This window comes from Arachis ipaensis, chromosome B6, assembly GCF_059453495.1.
Source record: "Arachis ipaensis isolate K30076 ecotype BB chromosome B6, ASM5945349v1, whole genome shotgun sequence".
In the NCBI taxonomy this organism is placed as follows: domain Eukaryota; kingdom Viridiplantae; phylum Streptophyta; class Magnoliopsida; order Fabales; family Fabaceae; genus Arachis; species Arachis ipaensis.
The window spans coordinates 127,735,803-127,742,570 of NC_142441.1; the positions used below are offsets into that span (position 1 = coordinate 127,735,803).

Consider the following 6,768-nt stretch of genomic DNA (forward strand, 5'->3'; position numbering starts at 1 on the left):
AAAAAATATCAAATGTATCTTAATCCATAAGCACAAATCCTTCTTTTCAATCCAATTCAACTTTTTTTCAAATTTTCAAAATAAATCTATCTCTTTTCATTCAAAAATCTTTTCAACTAATCAATATCTTTTTCAAATCTCGATATTATCTTTTTCAAAAATCCAAATTTATCTTTTTCAAATATCTTTCATATCTTTTCAATTTTAAATTATATCTTTTCTTATCATACTTATCTCTTTTTAAATCATATCTTCTATCTTATCTTTCTCCCTATTTTTGAAAATCCACCCCCCTCCCTTTTAAAAACACATTCGGCCTCCTTCCTCTCATCCACCATTCAACACTAGCTCTCCTTCTATCCCTCTCTTTTCTTTTCTTTTGCTTGAGGACAAGCAATCCTCTAAGTTTGGTGTGTTTATCCGTGATCACTAAACCATACCCACTAAGATCATGGCTCCTAAAGGAAAACAACCCACTCCAAGAGGCAAGAAAGAGAGTGTTCCAAAACCACTTTGGAATCAAGGGAGGTTCTTAACCAAAGAACATTCAGACTATTACTACAAAATAATGGTTCTAAGATCTGTGATCCCGGAAGTCAAGTTCGATCTGAAAGAAGATGAATATCCGGAGATCCAAGAGCAGATTCGAAACAGGAACTGGGAAGTCCTAGCTAATCCTGAAACGAAAGTGGGAAGGAATATGGTTCAAGAATTCTATGCTAATCTGTGGCAAACAGATAGGCAGAGAATATCTGGAGCTGCCCTCTATGACTATAGGACTGTGGTCAGAGGAAAGATTGTTCACATCCACCCTGACAAAATCAGGGAGATCTTTAAGCTACCTCAGCTAAAAGATGACACAGACTCCTTCAATAGGAGAATGATGAGAACAAACAAGGGCCTGGATAAGATTCTAGAGGATATATGCATCTCTGGAGCCAGGTGGACCACCAGCACGAAGGGTGCCCCAAATCAACTCAAGAGAGAAGATCTCAAACCAGTCGCCAGAGGATGGCTGGACTTCATTGGGCGTTCTATATTGCCCACCAGCAACCGTTCTGAAGTCAATATTAGAAGAGCAGTGATGATCCATTGCATTATGTTGGGAAAAGAAGTAGAAGTTCATCAACTGATCCCATCTGAATTCTACATACTTGCCAACAAGAACTCCAAAGATGCCAGGTTGGCTTATCCAAGCCTAATCTCTATGCTCTGCAAAGATGCTGGAGTAAAGATGGGAATAACAGAGTATATCTCAGTGGAGCAACCAATCACTAAAATCACAATGGAAAAACAACAAATGCAGGATGACCCCATCAAGAGGAGGGCGCAAGAATTCCTACCAGAACTCCCTCAATTTGAATACTGGGAGCATCTTGAGGCATCTGTCACTAAGTTGCAAGAAACCATGGACCAATTGAAGGAAGAACAGCAAAATCAAAACAGCATGCTTTGCAAACTGCTCAGAGAACAAGAGGTGCAAGGGCGTGAATTAAGAGAACTAAAGCGTCAGAAACTATCTCTTGAAGGGCCAAGCACCCCACAGACTAAAGAGGCATCCGCTTCCCAAAGTCAAGGTTGTTGAGTTCTGATCTTAACCTTAACCCTGTGATAATTTTTTTTCTATTATTTGAGTTTCACCTTAGGAGTCATATAACGGTAATTAGTATTTATATTTTGATTTTATCCCCAATTAAGCTATAATTTATTTTTCTCATCATCATTAAACATGAATAAAATAGAAGATTTTCTTTAGAACAAGGAGGCAATAATTTTTGAGTTTTTAATAAAACAAATTCTAATTGTTTACATGTGGTGGCAATGCTTTCTGCCTTCTGAATGAATGCTTGAACAGTGCATATGTCTTTGGAATTTGATGTTCTTGAATGTTAAATATGTTGGCTCTTGAAAGAATGATAAACATGAGACATGTTATTGGTAATCTGAAAAATCATAAAAATGATTCTTAAAGTAAGAAAAAGCAGTGAATACAAAGCTTGCAAAAAAAAAAAGCAAGCAGAAAAAGCCAATAACCCTTAAAACCAAAAGGCAAAGGTAATAAAAAGGATCCTAGGCTTTGAGTATCAGTGGATGGGAGGGCCTAAGGAAATCAAATTCTGGTCTAAGCGGCTAAACCAAGCTGTCCCTAACCATGTGCTTGTGGCGTGAAGGTGTCAAGTGAAAACTTGAGACTGAGCAGTTAAAGTCAAGGTCCAAAGCAAAGAGAAGAGTGTGCTTAAGAACCCTGGACACCTCTAATTGGGGGCTTTAGCAAAGCTGAGTCACAATCTAAAAAGGTTCACCCAATTATGTGTCTGTGGCATTTATGTATCCGGTGGTAATACTGGAAAACAAAGTGCTTAGGGCCACGGCCAAGACTCATAAAAGTAGCTGTGTTCAAGAATCAACATACTGAACTAGGAGAATCAATAACACTATCTGAATTTTAAGTTCCTATAGATGCCAATCATTCTGAGCTTCAATGGATAAAGTGAGATGCCAAAACTGTTCGGAAGCAAAAAGCTACTAGCCCCACTCATTTAATTAGAATCTGAGCTTCACTCAAAAACTCTGAGATATTATTGTTTCTTGACTCATTTGTGTTCTATATTATTTATCTAGTTGCTTGAGGACAAGCAACAGTTTAAGTTTGGTGTTGTGATGAGCGGATATTTTATACGCTTTTTGGGGTTAATTTCATATAGTTTTTAGTATGTTTTAGTTAGTTTTTAGTTTATTTTCATTAGTTTCTAGGCAAAATTCATATTTCTGGACTTTACTATGAGTTTGTGTATTTTTCTATAATTTCAGGTAATTTCTGGCTGAAATTGAGGGAGCTGAGCAAAAATCTGATTCAGGCTGAAAAAGGACTGCTGATGTTGTTGAATCCTGACCTCTCTGCACTCGGAATGGAATTTCTGGAGCTACAGGAGTCCAATTGACGCGCTTCCAATTGCGTTGGAAAGTAAACATCCAGGGCTTTCCTGCAATATATAATAGTTTATACTTTGCTCAAGGATAGATGACGTAAACTGGCGTTCAATGCCAGTTCCATGTTGCAGTCTGGCGTCCAGCGCCAGAAACACGTTACAAGTTGGAGTTCAACGCCAGAAATAGGTTACAGCCTGGCGTTGAACACCCAAAACAGCCCAGGCACGTGAGAAGCTTTAGTCTCAGCCCCAGCACACACCAAGTGGGCCCTAGAAGTAGATTTCTGCACTATCTATCAAAGTTTACTCATTTTCTGTAAACCTAGGTTACTAGTTTAGTATTTAAATAACTTTTAGAGATTTATTTTGTATCTCATGACATTTTTAGATCTGAATTTTGTACTCTTTGACAGCATGAGTTTCTAAACTCCATTGTTGGGGGTGAGGAGCTCTGCTGTGTCTCGATGAATTAATGTAAGTGTTTCTGTTTTTTATTCAAACATGCGTGTTCCTATCTAAGATATCTATTCGCACTTCAATATGAATGTGATGAACGTGACAATCATCATTATTCCCCCACAAACGCGTGCCTGACAACCACTCCCGTTCACCGTAGAATGAATGAATATCTCTTGGATCTCTTAATCAGAATCTTCGTGGTATAAGCTAGATTGATGGCAGCATTCAAGAGAATCCAGAAAGTCTAAACCTTGTCTGTGGTATTCCGAGTAGGATTCAGGGATTGAATGACTGTGACGAGCTTCAAACTTGCGAGTGCTGGGCGTAGTGACAGACGCAAAAGGATAGTAAATCTTATTCCGGTACGATTGAGAACCTGCAGATGATTAGCCGTGCGGTGACAGCGCACCTGGACCCTTTTCACTGGAAGGATGGATGGTAGCCATTGACAACGGTGATCCACCAACACACAGCTTGCCATAGGAGGACTTGCGTGCGTGAATCAGAAAACAGAGGAAAGCAGAATTTCAGAAGACAAAGCATCTCAAAAACTCCAACATATTCTCCATCATTGCACAATAAGTATTTATATTTATGCCCTCTCATTTTTTACAATTGAACTTGAAAAACACTGTTGTTGGCATCCTGACTAAGAATAATAAGATAACCATAGCTTGCTTCAAACCAACAATCTCCGTGGGATTCGACCTTACTCACGTAAGGTATTACTTGGACGACCCAGTGCACTTGCTGGTTAGTTGTGCGAAGTTGTAAGAGAGTAATGTGAACATTGACATTACAATTTCGTGCACCACTCCTCAGAGGAGGAAATGAAGCAATTGAAAAAGATCTGGTCGATAAGACAAGGCAAATGGCGCATCTAACAGAAACAGCAATTAAGCAAAGGATAGCCCTAAGGTACAATGGTAAAGTGCTAAGAAGAAGTCTGGAAGAAGGTGACTTTGTCTTACGATGCAACGACATAGAGCTACCAACCCCAAGAGAAGGCAAGTTGGCCGCAAACTGGGAAGGCCCTTACAGGGTAAAAGAGAACCTCATCAAAGAAGGCTACAAGTTGGAGAAGTTGGATGGAAGCGAGGTACCGAGAATATGGAACATGGCAAACCTGAAGAGGTTCTACTCATAAGAAGAAGCAACCACACGATCTGACGACCTTGCTCCCTCCACTTTAATTTCCTTTGCATTCCTTTTTCACTATCTTTCACTTAATTATGTATTACATCACTTCTTTGCTTTAAAAGTTCTACAATGCATATATAATAGGTTTGTCTTTTTTCAAGATTCACGTCAAAACAACAAAACAACAAAAAATAATGAACGATCGACCTAACGGAAATCCGGGACTAATCACCCCGGGAACCAAAGGGACCCAAAGCAAAAACGGCTCAAAGCGACAAGCAACAAAAATGGTAAATACCATAAAAACGGTAAATCAAAAGGCCGCGACGGCCCGGATAAGCAAAAAATAAATAATAATAAAAGCAAAGCCACGAAGGCCCGAGCAAGAAAACAACAAATAGAAAACGGCATGATCAAGATAAAGTGCCAAAGTGTTCGTTACAACTAAAAGGCACCTTAAACATGCCTAAAGATAAAAATAAATTACAAAAGGCAAAAAGTGCAAAAGCTAAAAGAAGTATCCATCTCAAGACTTAAGGATATCAACAATCTTCCCGTCCTCAACTGTCTTGAGAGCTCCAACCTGGGAAAGATCGAGATCGGGAGCCAGTACGACCACCTGAAGCTTAATCCCCTCCTCAGTCAGCTTCACGGCCTCCCGGGTCCCCTTTGCAAGCTCCTTATTTTTTTTTCTTCAAAGCAGCCATCTCCTGACGAGCAGCCGCTGCCAAGCTCTCCGCCAACTTCAGATTTTCCTCTAAATCATTGGCCTTCTTCTCCACAGCAGCAGTCTCACCACGAGAAGTATTCAAATCTTTCATCAAGGCGAGGTCCCGATCTACCAGCCTGTTGATCTCTTTGGCATCCTCCTCAGCGTTCTTCTCCTGCTCAGACAACTTTGTCTTCAGAGACTCCTCCCGAGATCTTGAATTTGTCAGGTCTTTCTAGGAGTTCCGAAGCTTCCCTTCTAAAACATGACAATTTCCCAGGATAGGCTCCACCTTCTTGGCAATAGCAGCAGCTCGAAGAAGACTGCGATAAATCCACCTCGCCTGCCCAGAGAGGTTGGTATCCCGGAAAAACTCTTCGGTGCCAGGAAGCAACTGGGATTCGATGAAACCCCCAGCATCAAAGTTATTTTCTATCATAGAGAGGGCCTTCCCGGAGTCCTGCTTCCTCTTCTTCGGGTTGTCAACGACCTTCAAGTCGTCGTCGCCAAACCCTAGATCCTCCTCAAAGGGAACCTCCGCCTCCACACTTGGGTTCCCCGAGGTATTTATAGGAGGGGCTTCAACCTTATCCGACTGACCTTCGTCAGCCCCGTCGACCCGACCACTACCTTCCCCGGCATCCTCCTTGTCCTGACTCGCCGAAGAAGTCGCCGAAGAGTCGTCACCACCCTCATCACCCCCTTGGATGAGGTTCATCAAGTCAGCCAAGGTTTTCTTCCCGCCAACCATGGAAAGTGCAAGAAAATAGGCAAAGGTGTGAGCAATAGAAGAGCAAACACTAAAAATACAAAAAAGTAAAGAACTCACCAACATACGACCGACCGGCCTCCCGGTCCCCCATAACCATACAAGGGTTAAGATTTTTCTCGCCGAAAATGGCCAACAAAATGTCGGCGATGTTACGATCCTCCGGGCTCAGCCAATCATAGGATATTTTTATCAGATAATCGGATCCCGCCCCGAAGCTCCAGTAAGTCGGGATCCGCCTTTCCCCCTCGACAGTAAGCCTGAAGGGTTGATGACCCTCAATTGGCCTAACCTTGAACGTAGACTTAAAACAGTGGAAGGAGTCCTTAAAAAGGCCAAAGATCCGACGACCTTGTTGGGCCTTGAAGGACATATACCCCTTCTTCGCCTTCCCCTGCCGAGAAGGGTTCGTTAGAAGGAAAAGGTAGAGGAAAACGTTCACGGAGGTCGGAAGCTCCAGGTATTCACAAACCATCTCGAAGCATCGGATGGCAGCCCAGCTGTTCGGGTGCAGTTGCGACGGAGCAACGTCACAACGGTTCAACAAACCCATGACAAAGGGGGAAAAGGGTAAACGAACCCCCAAGTTCTGAACATGGGTTCGTAAACCCATAACCAGTCAACAACTCGTGGAGCCGCCAGGTTCTTTTGGCAAACACGCTCCCGATCAGCGGGAATATAAACTTGATAAAACGCTTCCTCGGGACCACCCCCACACAATAGCCCAGCCTGGCGCAAATCCTGGAGGCCCTCCTTCGTGA

General features: G+C 42.1%; 1 pseudogene; it reads right to left on the minus strand.

Annotated features, from left to right (window-relative positions):
- Nucleotides 1-5,209: 5,209 nt before the first annotated feature.
- Nucleotides 5,210-6,107, minus strand: LOC148562683 (uncharacterized; annotated as a pseudogene).
- Between the last annotated feature and the right edge of the window lie 661 nt (nucleotides 6,108-6,768).